Raw genomic sequence first — 15,784 nt, forward strand, 5'->3', positions numbered from 1 at the left:
TTAAACGAAAATTTTGTAATTCCAGACTTACTATACTCTCATTTTTTATACATCTACAAATGCTAACTTAAGAACTAATGTCAAATATTATTAAGTATCACAGTTTCGGCAAAATGGGATCGTTAAATGAACCAGAACATATCGAAATTAATTAAATCAAATTGTTTAAGTGATATTTGCAAAAGTCAATAACTCGGAAACGGTTGGTAAGAGGTGCATTGTATGTATTTCGACTTTTGCTTACAATTGAAGGAAGAACCGAAATATGCATAATATACAGGGGGTTCCATTTAAAAAAATTAAACTTTGATGTGCCACGACTTTATGAACGACCCTGTATACTTAAATTTATTACCCGCTAATAGATATTTATAAACCCTATAACTTTTGTATTTAACTTTTTGAGGTACCTCCTATATTTTACCTAATAATCGACCGTTTCCATACATAAAAGCGACCTTCTATAATTACATACAATGTATGACTTAAATCTTTTGTTATGTTGTTTTTATGACTTTGTTCTATTCGGAGTAAAAATTACTTTTTGTGCCTCGGCTCGCTAAAGCCCCATACTCACACTTCTATTCTACTCCTTCCTTGCGTTACTTCCTCGCGTCCCTTCGTTCAAAAATCATATATTTACTATGGGAAAATGTAGATTTTATGCGACTGTCTGTTCCTTCCTCCTTCGTCAAAACGCTACTTTGTCCGTTTACTTCCTCGAAACGGTTCTTCCACGTACTGTCGGTTTTTGGAGGAAGTAGCAAAGGTATTATCACGAACACAAAAAAATATTAAAATATATAAAATATTTAAATCGATCTTGGATTTCATTCGTAGTTGATTTCTTGATTTGGCAGTACGTCTGTACAGGGTATCCCATTTTCGTGTGTTTTGCAGGATTTCTCGTTTATGAGTCGAAATACAAAGATACGGTTTTCACATTACGCTGTTACTTTTTTATGAAACTAAAGATGCTACATACAGATATGTCCTAGCTCTCTTACTTCCTAAAATACAGGGCGAATCTGAAATTATTGCATTTTTCGATCCCCTTTGCATCATAACTTATCGAAAAGGTGAAAACGGTCTCCCGTACAGTTTTTCACGTAGAATGCAGTGACGTAACTCTGCCGTCTTTTTTTAAATTGACTAAAACTTATATGTTTTTTTAAATACGATATTTTGTATATTATTTTATTTTCCTTGTTACGAGCTTTCTAAAATACTTATTTTCATAAACGGGATAAAAATGCATTATTTAACTTTATTACATAGTCGGCCGGTTTAAATTAGGTAATCAAAACAATCAACTAATTTATTTGACGTAAAATGTTGGTTATTGGCATGTTATTTAAAAGCAGCACAAGTTCAGTTTCCGTGTAGTTTATCAAAATATCACGATGCAAAGCAAAATTATCTGGTAAAATTAAGTTAAATAAAATAAGAGCCGTTTAGCAGTTTAGCAGTACCTAAATAAATAAATATAGAGTATATTATAATTTTCGAAAGCTCTCGTTAATCAAGGATTAACAAGGCAAATAAAATAAAAATAATATATAAAGTGTCCTGTTTAAAAAAGAACATAAGTTTGAGTCATTTTTCGAAATAGACAGCTCCCAACGAAGAACCACTTTCGTCACTGCCATTCTACCTGAAAAAACGAGACACGGGTGGTGGGTAAGTACTCAATAGGTAGAACAAAACAAAAATCAGGGTATCCGGTATATACCTGTACATTTAGATGAACAGTCTAATTTTATAAAAGGTATTTCCAACGACCGCATAGTAAATACCCGATATAATACCAGTAATGTCAGGAATACGAGTATATCTACAATATTTCTTATATATATTGTAGATATTATATATTGGTATATTTCTATTCCCGGCATTATACCGGGTATTTACTATGCCGTCGTCGGAAACTCCTTTTATTAAAATTAGGATGTTTATCTAAATCTACAGGTATATACATATATACCCAGATTTTATTTATCTACAAATTGGGTACTTACCTACCGCCCATCACTGACCCTTTTCACCTTTTCGATAAGTTATAAGATAATCGAGATACAAAGGTTATCGAAAAATGCAAAAATTTCTACTAATTAAAAAATAAAAAGTAAAAGAAAGAAATAAGAAATAACTTTGAACTAAGAAGGCTAGGATAAATATATATTTCAAAGTTATTTCTTATTTCTTATGTAGCATATTTAGTTTCATAATAAGTAGAACAATGATGTGAAAACAGCATCTTTATATCTCTACTCATAAACCAGAAACCCCATAAAACACACACAAATGGGACATCCTGTACATCTAGCAATCGCCAGTCGATATAAAAATAATTCACACACAATAGTCTAAAAATGGAAAGAAAAAAACAATATTGTCTTCATATTTTTGAAAAAATGCATGTCCATATTTATGTAATAGTAGCGACAAAAATAAAAAAATAGAAATAATGTGCATGATGCCTTTACAAAAATATCTGAAGAAATGGGGATTGACATCATTAACGTTTAATTAGTATGTCATATTTCATGGTTTCGATATAAATTACATAATAAAATTTACTCTATTGTTGACTCGCCTTGTACATTCATACTGATATACCTTGTACATGATACTGAAATATTCGGATTTATTAAAAAAAATATGTTATTAAAATTCAATTTTTATTTTTGACACGACAAAGAATTGCAGTTTTATAAAATAAAAATTATGCGCCTTTCGGATTTTTTAAAAATTTTAGAGGTTACTAGATATTTCGTATTAAACATGTAGCTGCTATATTAAAAATATTTTGTGGTGTGTTGTTGCATAACTGACTAATTTCCAAGCATCGAATAGACGAAGGAAGGAAGCGAAGGGACGAAGGAACGCGAGGAAGTAACGCGAGGAAGTAACGCAAGGAAAGAGCGAAGTGTGAGTATGGGGCTTAGAGCCCCATACTCACACTTCGCTCCTTCGTCCCCTCCTCGCGTTACTTCCTCGCGTTACTTCGTCACTTCACTTACGACGGTACGGGGAAGGAGCGTTTCGAGGAAGTAAACGGACGAAAGAGCGTTTTGACGAAAGAGGAAGGAACACACAGTCGCATAAAATCGACAATTTCTCATAGTAAATATATGATTTTTGGACGAAGGGAGGCGAGGAAGGAACGAAGTGAAGTAGCGAAGTGTGAGTATGGGGCTTAACGCTCGTCCGTCAAACGTACAGCCTCGCCGCACAAAGTGTCATTTTTACTCCTAATAAAAATATCAACAGAAATATCAATATACTATAATCTCCAGTCGTTATAATGAAATAAAGTAAACAAAAATTTTATATAAAATTTATGAAATCCTCGTTTTATGAATTTATGAAAGCCTCGCCGCACAAAGTGTCATTTTTACTCCTAATAAAAATATCAACAGAAATATCAATATACTATAATCTCCAGTCGTTATAATGAAATAAAGTAAACAAAAATTTTATATAAAATTTATGAAATCAATAAATGAACAGCTATTTCGATTACAATGAATTCTATTGACTCGATAATAAATAATAGTATAGATAATTGATGTTTCTTTTTATATTACTTCAACTAAGCACCTTCCATGTCATAGAATATAGATAGATACGTATCTATTTATTTATAGGTTAGTATCGCCAAAGAAATTACTATTTCTGTATAGGTACCTAGCCATTAAGTTCTTCAAGTGCGCTCCATAATTCTCAATTCAATCGTATTACCGATTGAATTGATAAAGACAAAAAAGCAATCAAAATATTAAGGTTATATTTATCGGTCTATTACACAAGCACGCAACAGTGATATAATCTGATCTGATACATGCGACGTGAACTAAATTTTTCTAACTATATTTGAATGAGTGTTCCTAATTTTCAGTTAAAAGGGATCTCAAGATAGACAAATATAAGGTTAATATGAAGCAGATTTTTTTTTTTGCATGGATGTGTACTATGATAGGAAGTCCCATGATTACCTCTGGAGCAGTTGCTTGGTACACAAAACTAGAGCAACGTGCAGCAAGGTAAAACCTGTGCAAAGTACGGAGACTGGCATGCATCTGCATCACAGATGCCATGAGAGCATGCCCAACAGCAGCAATGGAGGTCATTCTAGAGCTAACATTACTACACATTGTCGTCGGTAGATATGCCTATGCGACAGGAAGTGAAATATCTGGGAATAACCCTGGATAGTAAACTTTTCTGGAACAGGCATATTAAGAACATTACTAGCAAAGCCACAAAGACTCGCATGATATGCAGAAGACTGGCGGGAAATAGGTGGGGCTGCGCCTAACATTTTGCGCTGGATGTATACCATGATAGTAAGACCCATGACTATGGAGCAGTTACTTGATACGCACAACTAGAGCAACGTAGAGCAAGGCAAAACCTGTGCAAAGTACGGAGACTGTAGAGAACATGTCCAACAGCAGAAATGGAGGTCATTCTAGACCTAACATCACTGCACATTGTCGTCGGTAGCCATGCCAATGCGACAATGATTAGAATGGTCATTGACGGAAACAGTACTGGGATTTTCAAGTCACGGGCTTGGAACACCCTCAAAAAGAAAATTCCGCTTCTCCATCTCCCAGTGGATGACATACGTAGGTTGCCTTTTAAGTTATTACAATTGCTTGTTTTTTCGGTTGTACTGGACACGTCGCAGCTATTCCATTGGATGATCGAAGAACTGTTAATGCCGAATGGTATGCAACAATTTCAATGCCGAATGGTTTTACAACAAGAACAAGACACGTCGCATCATTCGTCATCACGACAATGCCAGCTCCCATGCATAAAGCACGTCAAACAACTGAATATTTGTAGGAAAAAAATATTGAATTAATGTCTCATTAAATCGGATGAATAGGATTTATCGCCTAATAACTTTTCCTTGTGGGAAACAAAAGTCATTAGGCGATAAAAGATGTCAAACAAAAGATTTTCATCATCTCAAGAAGCTGCAAAACCATGTTTCTACGATATCAGCTTCAAAGTGGAAAACATGTTTCCAGAATTGGTTTGAGTGTATGGAAAAATGTATAGACCTTAAGGGCGAATATTTCGGAAATCAATAAAACACTTTATACTTTTTGTAAAAACTTAAAAGACAACCTACGTACCAAGAATGTAAAACTTTGAGAAACACCTCACTGTAGTATTGAGCAATAAAATGGATTCGAAGAAAGAAGAAAGAAACGTTTGCTCGGCAGGTAAAAGACCATACCATAACGTGGTATACTGAAGATTCCAAAACCAAAGCAGGGACAAGGATAGGAGTATTTAGGGTAAAAACAAAATAATCCGAACCAATGGGCACCTACCCAAGCATCCTTCAGGCAGAAATCTACGCTATCGAAAGATGCGTACAATTTATCTTAGAGAGGAACTATCGAAAACAGGAAATAAGTCATCTTATCCGTCAAGCAGCTCTAAAAGCAATCTCAGTAACAATCAATTCGAAGTTAGGCAAAATTCTATTAGGCAAAGAAAATAAAGTCCAGAAAATAATAAAAATTTACGTATTTCGTATAAAAAATAATAGCAGAACAGTAAATCAGCTAACAAAAGGTGATTTTCTTTTGCTTTTAAGTTATCTAAGTTGGTACATCAAAAGTCAAAAGGGGCCGCAAGTGTATTTTAAATTTTTTGTGTCATGAGTCATGGACCAATAGACAATAGCCAAAAAGGGTAAATAGACAGGATTGCTTAATCTCTTAAATAATACATAATACGTACTTTAGCCAAATTTCACTACTCAATTACGTCACTGTAGATCACAGTCTCACTTCCACTCCTTTGGATACGTGAATATTATTCAATACCTATTTCACTTCCTCCCATGACAGCAAGGACTGCAGTTTTTATGGACAAATTTGGCCGATTAAACAGTCCTGAATAGTTTACAGTTTTTAGACAGAATTAACTGGTCTAATTTATCCATAAAATCGTTAGTTTCGCGGCATCAATTTTGACGTCACTGCAATCCTTGCTGGCAAGGGAGGAAATGAAATGGGAAATGAATATATTGACGTATACAAACTAGTGGAAGTGAGACTAAGTAATCATGCTGTAAAATTTGACGAACGTCCGTCTTATTGGATAGTTTACAGTTATTGATCATGGATGGCTACAGAATGCTACACATTTTTTTGGTCAAGTTCTGCACAATTAAAAATTTTCTTATTGCAACCCTGAACGAAGCTAGTATCGCCAAATATTTTAATAATTGCATTCCATACTATGAATAATAATACATGTAAGGCATATGCAAAAAAAGCTTAATTTCAATATAGTAGTCCTCCAAAAGCTTCCATTGCAAACTCAACCAGCGACACCCTGTATACACTCTCTGCAATTCTCTCTCCTTGATTAAAGTTGACATCTGAATTTCTACGTATACCTAGGCCAATTACGTCCGAAGATGCGTGGCTTTTTCTTTTTCATTTACCGTAAGAGATCAGCGCGGCGCGATGTGTTTCGGCATTACGACTTTTACCCACTTACCCATTTCGAGGAGCAGAGAGCAATTTGCAGACGAAAAAGTCATGAACGAGCCGATTTCTATCACGAATATTGTAGTTATCTTATTATATGACAGGGAAGATTTCCGTTATTATCACGATAATATATGATGATGATTATGATATCAAAAAAATTCGGATATTCGAAAGGCTATGGATTGGTGTTTTAAATGTTAATTTTTTATTTAAAAAAACGTTTTCTCCTTATTAACACGGTGAGATTATTTACCAACAGTAGTGAAAAAAGTTATAAAATTTTACGCAGAATCTAAAAATGAAATAAAAAATTGGCAGGTATTGTCTTTAAAAACATATATATATGTTATATCCGCCACACTCTTTGGAAGCACCCTGTATATTCCATAATAATATTAAAATGTGCATCTTAACCTTTCCAATTACTTTTATATTTAACATTCTTTTGTAAACCTCGAAACAAAGAAGATAATGGACTTTCCTATATCGTTGACTCACCTTGTACTATCTCTAGGGATAGGGTCTCAGAGTGAGTTGTATCAAAACGGCAATTCTGCTAATTGGACTTCAACAAGCGGTCGCATTCGTCACTTCAACCCATCAACTGTTCAACCAATATGATGTGAGAATAATATCTTTAAATATTAAAGGCTGTACTTAAACTGCCGTTAAACGGTAGCTTACTAAAATGCCGTTAATAGGTATGACGTCGTTGATGTGACGCACTTGACGGCTTTATGAAATATAATAATTTTATAAGGACTTATCAACGCTTATCCACCCCACTAAATAACCAACTTAACCAAAGCAACTAACCTCTACACTGATAAAAAATATAAAAAACAAATATAAATTAATAAAAACCAACCAACCCCACCAAATAACCAACTAACCAATGAATTAACACACAGAAAAAAAATTGTAAAAAATACCCTAAAACTTTGTATTGCCTCACTTGGCTGATATAATTGCCTGCATACGTCCGATCATACTGTCATCAAGGCTGCATATACCATATTGCGTTATGCTTTCTCATGCTTCTTTAAGAACCTAGCTAAGTTCATTTAATGAAGCTGGTACCGCTTCGCGACCTCTAATCCTCCTGCCAAACATTTCCCAAACGTCGAACATGATGGGCAGTTCATAGTAGTATACAGGGTGAGTTTCCTACGATGTTCTCTATGGGTATCTCGGAAACTACTGGAGATAGAGAGTCGGTTAAATGGGGAAAGAATTGCAGTTTTATGGGGTCATAAATATGCACCTTTCAGATTTTGGAAAAGAACAAAAATCGGCTATTTTAAAAACTGTCCCTGATTCCATTATAAGCTATTTTAGACAAAAAGTTTTCAGATAAAAGTTGTAGATAATCACATCCTTCAAGAGATCGTGTCCTCCGTTTTTTTCTAAAGCATGTATTAAGCATGTACACTGATAAAAAATATAAAAAACAAATATAAATTAATAAAAACCAACCAACCCCACCAAATAACCAACTAACCAATGAATTAACACACTCCAAATAACCGCGCTAACCAACCCGCCAAATAACTAAACCAATCCAACCAAAAAGATCACGCTATAAGCAAAAAAAATATAAAAAAGTTTTGGTCGGCGTGAGATTTGAACCACGGACCATTCGCTCACGAAGCGATAGCCTCAGCCACGGAGCCACAGGTGCTCTTGCAAAATGCTTATAGGCAGGCATTACTTTCCGCCGACGTGAACGACGTCACAATATCTATTAACGGCATTTTAGTAAGCTACCGTTTAACGGCTGTTTAAGTACATCGAATATTAAAACTTTTGTTTTAATGGTCTTAAATTGTATTCTAATTTTGTATAGTTGGAATATGGGCTAATTAATCCATAATTGGCTTAGTAACATTAATTATTCTTTGGATAGTAATAGCACTTAAACATATATAGATAGTTAAAATATAATTATATAGGTCTCGTCTCCATAAATAAGTACAATGTAGTTCCCTTTTCTCCGTGCAGCGACCACACATTTTAAAGCCTAAACAAACAAATTTCAACATGCCCCTCGCTTCCCTGCTCCCTTACCTCATTACATGCCCTTGCATCATTTCTTATTTAGTCTTTTTTTGTGTGCGGTACGACCCACATCGAATATCGCGTAAAAGATATCGATCGGCTCTCGCTCCGTACAATTACCTCTCTTATGGGGAATTACATTTCCCACAAGAATTTTATTCCGTAACATTCACATTACATCTACATATATAAAATGCTAATGTTTATTTGTGTCGTCTCTACTGAGTAACGACTTGCTCTAGAAAGTTGCTTTTTTACTAAAAGATAGCTAATTGGTTCTTCTAAAACCGTCGTCGCCGGATTTTTGTTTTTCATTTAATTAAAAAAATTATTTTTTTCCCGATGTCATGGCGGATGCACCAGGCTTCAACTAGTTGAGGTTGAGATATATTACACTCAGATGCAAAAAAAAACGCAACGGAGAAAATTTTGGTCAAATTTAAAGTGTTATATTTTTGTTATTTTTAGCTCTATTTTCATGAATTTTTTAGCAAACTGTATATTATTATATTAACTTTAATTCGTACACTAAGTTTTTTATAAACTTTAGTATTTGGCATATTATACAGAGTTAATCGGGGGATTGTTTTGTTACTTTAACTTTAAAACACCCTGTGCAATAATTTCGTGTGTAAATTTTCCTAAAATATAATTTTACGGCCAGAACCATGACTCCTGAGCATTTTGTTTTTTGATTCATGTCAATATAAGTTTTAATTAATTTTTAAGAGCAAAATGAACTGATCATGATCAATTTGACTTTTTTTTCAGTTATCATTACTTTTTGATGTGATTTTTTAATATGACGAGATAGTTTTGGTGACTAATGTTGTAACGTCGTATTACGCTGCATTGGATACTCTATAATAAAATAAAATAAAAAAAAAAACATTAAAGACCAACGATACTGTCCTGGCTTTAATAAACATTAATAACGATAACAGAACTAACGATATTAAAGAAAACATCTGTAATACTCAAGTATACAAACAGAAAAAAAAATTGTAAAAAATACCCTAAACTTTGTATTGCCTCACTTGGCTGATATAATTGCCTGTATACGTCCGATCATACTGTCATTAAGGCTGCATATACCATATTGCGTTATGCTTTCTCATTCTTCTTTAAGAACCTAGCGAAGTTCATTTAATGATAATAAATAACCTCTAATCCTCCTACCAAACATTTCCCAAACGTCGAACATGATGGGCAGTTCATAGTAGTATACAGGGTGAGTTTCCTACGATGTTCTCTATGGGTATCTCGGAAACTACTGGAGATAGAGAGTCGGTTAAATGGGGAAAGAATTGCAGTTTTATGGGGCCATAAATATGCGCCTTTCAGATTTTGGAAAAGGTTCATGGCTTACTAGATATTTGGAAAAAAACAAATTTCGGCTATTTTAAAAACTGTCCCTAATTCTAATAAGCTATTCTATTCTAATAAGCTATTTTAGACAAAAAGTTTTCAGATAAAAGTTGTAGATAATCACATCCTTCAAGAGATCGTGTCCTCCGCTTTTTTCTAAATCCTGTCATTTTTGACATATGATACAAACTTATGTTTTTTTAAATGGAAACCATAGTTGGCAATGACTTCATAAAAAGCGCCGTTTTTTAAGCTTTTTAGTAATATAAGCTATAATATCTTTTCTTCGAAAAATTACTGAGTTATAGCCAATTCTTATCATTTTTAAACAATTTCACTTAGTTAGCCATGGAAACAAGTTCAATCGCAGTTGCTTTCAGAAATGTGAAGCTGTCACATCCAAACTTTGTAAATTAAAATAAGCAAAAATTGTAAATATGAATTTTTCAAATGAAAAAAAGCGCGTAGATACTCGCGCATCAATCCAACATGACTTTCATTATGACACACTACCCCTCACTCCCCCATAATGAAAGAAATGTTAAAAATTATTTATATCATAATTATGCAAACGCAGGTATAGGAAGAGGTGGACTAATTGAATGGGCCTCCTCGATCAACTGACCTATCCATTTTAGAATTTTTTATGCGGTATGGTTAACAATAAGGTTTACAAAATAACTAATGAATTAAAAGAGGCACTCGAAGTGGCGGTACGAGAAAAGTTTAATTAAGTCCTTCTGTGAGAATAGGTAGTAATTCAGTTTTAAAAAGATGCAACTCAAGTCAATGGCGGATTTTTTGAACATTTTCTAAAATAACTTAAAGTGTCTGTAGTGATATTATTTTTTCAAACTTTACGAGTAGTTTATGTAATGAAAATTGTAAAGAACCGTTTAGTAATATATTCTGACTTTTTATAAGTTATAAATCATAACAGAATAAAAATACTATGCAATCTATGTGAAATTAGTCAAGAAAGATAAGAATTGTCTTTAACTAAATTTAACTTTCTTAACATGTCTTGAAAAGCCGTTCTCTAAAAACGTAACATTCACCGGTCACGTATCCTCGAAAATGTATGGTCAAGAAAAGTTGAACCAATAATCTTACACGCTTTTCTTCATTTGAAAAATTCATATTTACAATTTTTGCTTATTTTAATTTACAAAGTTTGCATGTGACAGCTTCACATTTCTGAGAGCAAAGACGATTAAACTTGTTTCCATGGCTAACTAAGTGAAATTGTTTAAAAATGATAAGAATTGGCTATAACTCAGTAGTTTTTCGAAGAAAACATATTATAGCTTATATCACTAAAAAGCTTAAAAAATGGCGCTTTTTATGAAGTCATGGCCAACTATGGTTACTATTTAAAAAAACCTATGTTTGTGTTATATGTCAAAAATGACAGGCTTTAGAAAAAAACGAAGGACACAGTCTCATTAAGGATGTGATTATCTACAACTTTTATCTGAAATTTTTTTATCTAAAATAGCTTATAAGGGAATTAGACACAATTTTTAAAATAGCCGAAATTTGTTTTTTTCGAAATATCTAGAAAACCATGAACTTTTTCAAAAATCTGAAAGGCGCATATTTATGACCCCACAAAACTGCAATTTTTTCCCCATTTAACCGACTCTCTATCTCCAGTAGTTTCCAAGATACCCATAGAGAACATCGTAGGAAACTCACCCTGTATAGTTCACAATAATCACCAAAGCGGCCTTGTCATATTGAAAAATTATTTCACAAAGAAACGATCATTGAAAAAATTACAAATTGTTGATGACAAGATCATTTCATCTTAAAAATTAAGCAAAAGCATGTATTGACATGATCCAAAAAACAAAATGCTCAGGAGACATGGTTCTGACCGCAAAATTATATTTTAAGAAAAATTTACGCACGAAATTATTGCACAGGGTGTTTTAAAGTTTAGGTAAAAAAACAACCCCTCAATTAACCCTGTATAATATGCCAAATACTAAAGTTTATAAAAAAATTAGTTTATGAATTAAAGTTGATTTAATTATATACCGTTTGCTAAAAAATTCACGAAAATAGGGCTAAGAATAACAAAAATATAACGCTTTAAATTTAACCAAAAATATCTCCGTTGCGTTTTTTTTTTGCATCTGAGCATCATCTGAGTATATATTTAACTGTCAATATACCTATATCAAAACCCGTTTGATAAAAAAAATAGCGTAAACGTGTCTTGGAAATAATAATGGATAAGTGCAAATATTTTCAGGGCTCGTATAGATCTCTATAAGAGAAACATATTTTTTCTTTACCGTGTTTCAAATAAGTCCAAAATAACGGAATTATTTTACTTTGAAAATTAAAAAAAAAAAGATTTTTTGCTTACATTTTGAAAACCGCTGGGCCACAGCACTGGGCCTTTCTTGGGTTTTATTTCTTGTAAATTTAGTCCACTAGACATATGTTGCCATATTAAGAAGAAATTATGATTTTTAACTAAAAACTATAAAAACTTTAAAGTTAAAATGTTTTTTTTGGCGAACAAAACCTTATAGGTCGAAATATACTACCCCTAAAAATGTTTGCACTTAAACTCACCCTGCATAATGGCTAATCAAAAAAGACAACCGATCGTTATTTCCAAGCCAACTGTGGTTTCAAATTTTAGCCGACCATACCAACAGGTATGGTAGGCTATTAAGATCGACAAAAAAAAGTTTTTTTAATTTCACTCAAAATGAGTTATTTGGGTCATAAATGGCCCTAAATACAAAAAAATATTTTCATGGTGTCTGTCTGTCTACCTGTCCGTCTGTCCGTCTGTCTGTTACACGATAACTCAAAAACCGCTAAACCGATTTTAACCAAATTTGGCACAAACATACTGGGCACCCGAGAATCTGGCCATTAGTTTTTGAGTGGGGGTGAGGGGGTTGGAAAGGGGAGTACAGGAGAGTTAAACATTTTTAAAAATCGTAACTCCAAAATTACAGTAGCTAGCGAAACGTGGTTTTTAATTTAAGACTAGGAATAATATTTGCAACAAAATTTGTAATAACTTCAAAAATCAGTCAAAGTCGCAGTTTTTGAGATAACTGAAACTAATAGAACTGCCTACCAACTTTTGATTAACATATTTTAGTATGGGCGGCTATACGTGCCTACCGGCGCCAATTTTTTTATGGCTATACTGGGTACTGATTGACATACGTTTTTGTTTTAGCCATATACGATAGTAAACGAACGAAATGGTCGAGCTGGAGGTTACGTAAACAACAGTAGTCCCAGACAAAACGGGTACACCTCATCCAGAGCACCTTCTGCCTTAAGTAGAGGAAGCAGATACGATGACACAGGTTCCGATATCTATGTTACCAGTGGTGCTTATAAAAAGCTCCATCGGAAATCAGGTAATTATTATTATTTTTATTAGGACTTTCCTTTCGTATATTGTATTTGTTAATATTAACATTGGCATTTATATTAATAGACAATTCGTTTATAATAATAGACATTACTTTGACCACATGTATAAAATTGTACACTTTTTTCTTGTTGTTTAAAAAATACGATAGTATATAACATCTTTATTCATAGACATTATCCTCAGTTTATCTTCCCACTCTTTAAATTCGGCGAACACTTTTTCTAGAACTCTGTTCTCTAGACTTTGCAAGCAGCAATTGGGTAGTTGCTTCTAGAGCTTCCGCAAAATTGCTTCAAAAAAAAACATCATCTACATGCTAAAAAAAATCAAAAAAAGTTTAAGCAAATTCTTATGACACAATCTCCGAATTTTACTTTTGTCAAGCTTTTATCGTATACAAAGTCCGGCAATAGTGCATCGGGTATCTGTAGCTTCTAGACTAAAAAGCTTGGAAATTTTGTTTAAGTACATACCTAGTGTATGTAATAGGACGTATTTCAGGAAAATATTATAACTTCTACAGGGTGGCTCAAAAAAGTGTGAGTGGATCGGGATGATTTTTTTAAATGGAACACCCTGTATATTATTGCATCTTTGGCTTCCTCTCAGATCACTTTACATAATCCTAAGATAATAGAAGTAAATATATTTAGATATTTTGTTATTGTCTGTCCAGTGGCGCACATATTTATTTTCGAAAAATATTCCAGTGATAACCCATATGCACGTCCCTGATGAATTTATAGACACTTTTTTAGCATTAAAATATATAGCACTTATAGTAACTTTTAGCCTCAAAATTTCATTCGAATCACTCAAAGTACTGCGAAGAAAATTATAATAAATCGAAAGATTATTAGGACTTTAACACCCTGTAGCTACGAAACAAAGCAGAATCGGATGTTGATATAAAAAATAAATCTTATTTTGCGTGAGGAATCTCCCCACGAAAGATGACACATGTTTTTTGAAACAACCTGTATAATATACAACTATTAATTAATTTGATCGTATTTTCAAACTTTAAAAGAGCAGTTCGATATTTATTGGGACTGAACAATAGAACTCACTGCCAGAATTTCTTTAAAAATTTCAAAATACTGACTCTTCTTTCTTTATTAATTTTTGAAACCACCGTTTGCTTAATCCGCAAGCATATATCTGCTATTCCCGAAAGGCCATCTCACTACTCACAACTATCCATTTAGGAATGCACAGCACACAGCACGATCTTTATCTGCCAACCCCGAGCTCAGAACTAGTTAAAGGCTAAATATTGTACAACGCCAAAAAAATGTACAATCATCTGCCTTTGAATATCAAGTCGCTTTCATTCTTTCCTGCATTTCGCAAAGCTCTGAAATCATACTTACTGGAGAGATCCCTATATGCGGTAAACGACTTTTTTGTTGATGTTTAATCATGAACAATTTTGAATTTTAAAATTTTGATCATCTCACACACTGGTTAAAAGTCTAGTATTTAATATTTTATAACTTTTAAATGATTATATCCATTTACAATTTTCCTGTAGTAAAATTTTAATGATACGCCTTTTTTGTGTTCTTCAATGTCCATGTATGTTCTATTTGTAATTTTAATGACATAATTATTTTTTTGAATTGTATTTTAATGTAATAATTGTAAATTATTTTTTATTAATTTGAATTAAGTGAAGCTTCGTAATCAATTTTACCTATTCTTATTTAAAGAAAATACGAATTTTGCCTGCTTTGTTTACTTATTACTAAACTTACACGAGAAGAATTATATCATATATTTTTTATAATATTTTAATAAACCTTTTAATTACTGTAGTCGGACATCTAGAGCTAGAGCACCCAGCCACTACTCCTACAGGTCCGGAATGGCTCCTTCCGTCGCTAGCAGAGCTAGCAGGAGTACAGCAAAGACGGGTAGAGGATCAAGAAAAGCGGGAATGACGATAGAAACGATGGCAGCCCCGAATCCCTTTTGCCCCAACATAAAAGGCATGTGTTGCTTGATGTTGTTGCTGAATTTGGGCATCATCCTTGTAACTCTCGGATTCGTAATCGTCATTCAATTTTTCGAGCCACTTATTGTTTGGTATGTATCCTAATTCTGAACTAGTGTATGTATATAAGCCATATTTACTAACAAATGTCTATAACCTACTATGTGTAAAAAAAATTAATTGGATACTTCTTATACAGGGTAGTCCAAATTGTGTACGGGGTGGTCTGTTTTCAAAACCCAATTTTCTGTCTAGAGAGAGCAAAACCGACATAGACATCATAATATGGGCTCGATTTCTGGGCTGAGACATATTTAATGGTATATACTGCTTGTCGATATTTTTACTGCTAACCCATATCTGTACCCCAGAAGCAAACTATTAAGTCACAAAACGTAGTTTTGAGAAAATGGA

The 15,784-nt window shown here is 33.3% G+C and overlaps 1 pseudogene; it reads left to right on the plus strand.

Annotated features, from left to right (window-relative positions):
- LOC115874498 overlaps positions 1-15,462 on the plus strand; it is an 84,986-nt pseudogene extending 69,524 nt beyond the window's left edge.
- The last annotated feature ends 322 nt before the right edge of the window (positions 15,463-15,784 follow it).

The sequence above is a fragment of the Sitophilus oryzae genome, unplaced genomic scaffold, assembly GCF_002938485.1.
Source record: "Sitophilus oryzae breed Bouriz unplaced genomic scaffold, Soryzae_2.0 scaffold_1297_pilon_pilon, whole genome shotgun sequence".
NCBI lineage: Eukaryota > Metazoa > Arthropoda > Insecta > Coleoptera > Curculionidae > Sitophilus > Sitophilus oryzae.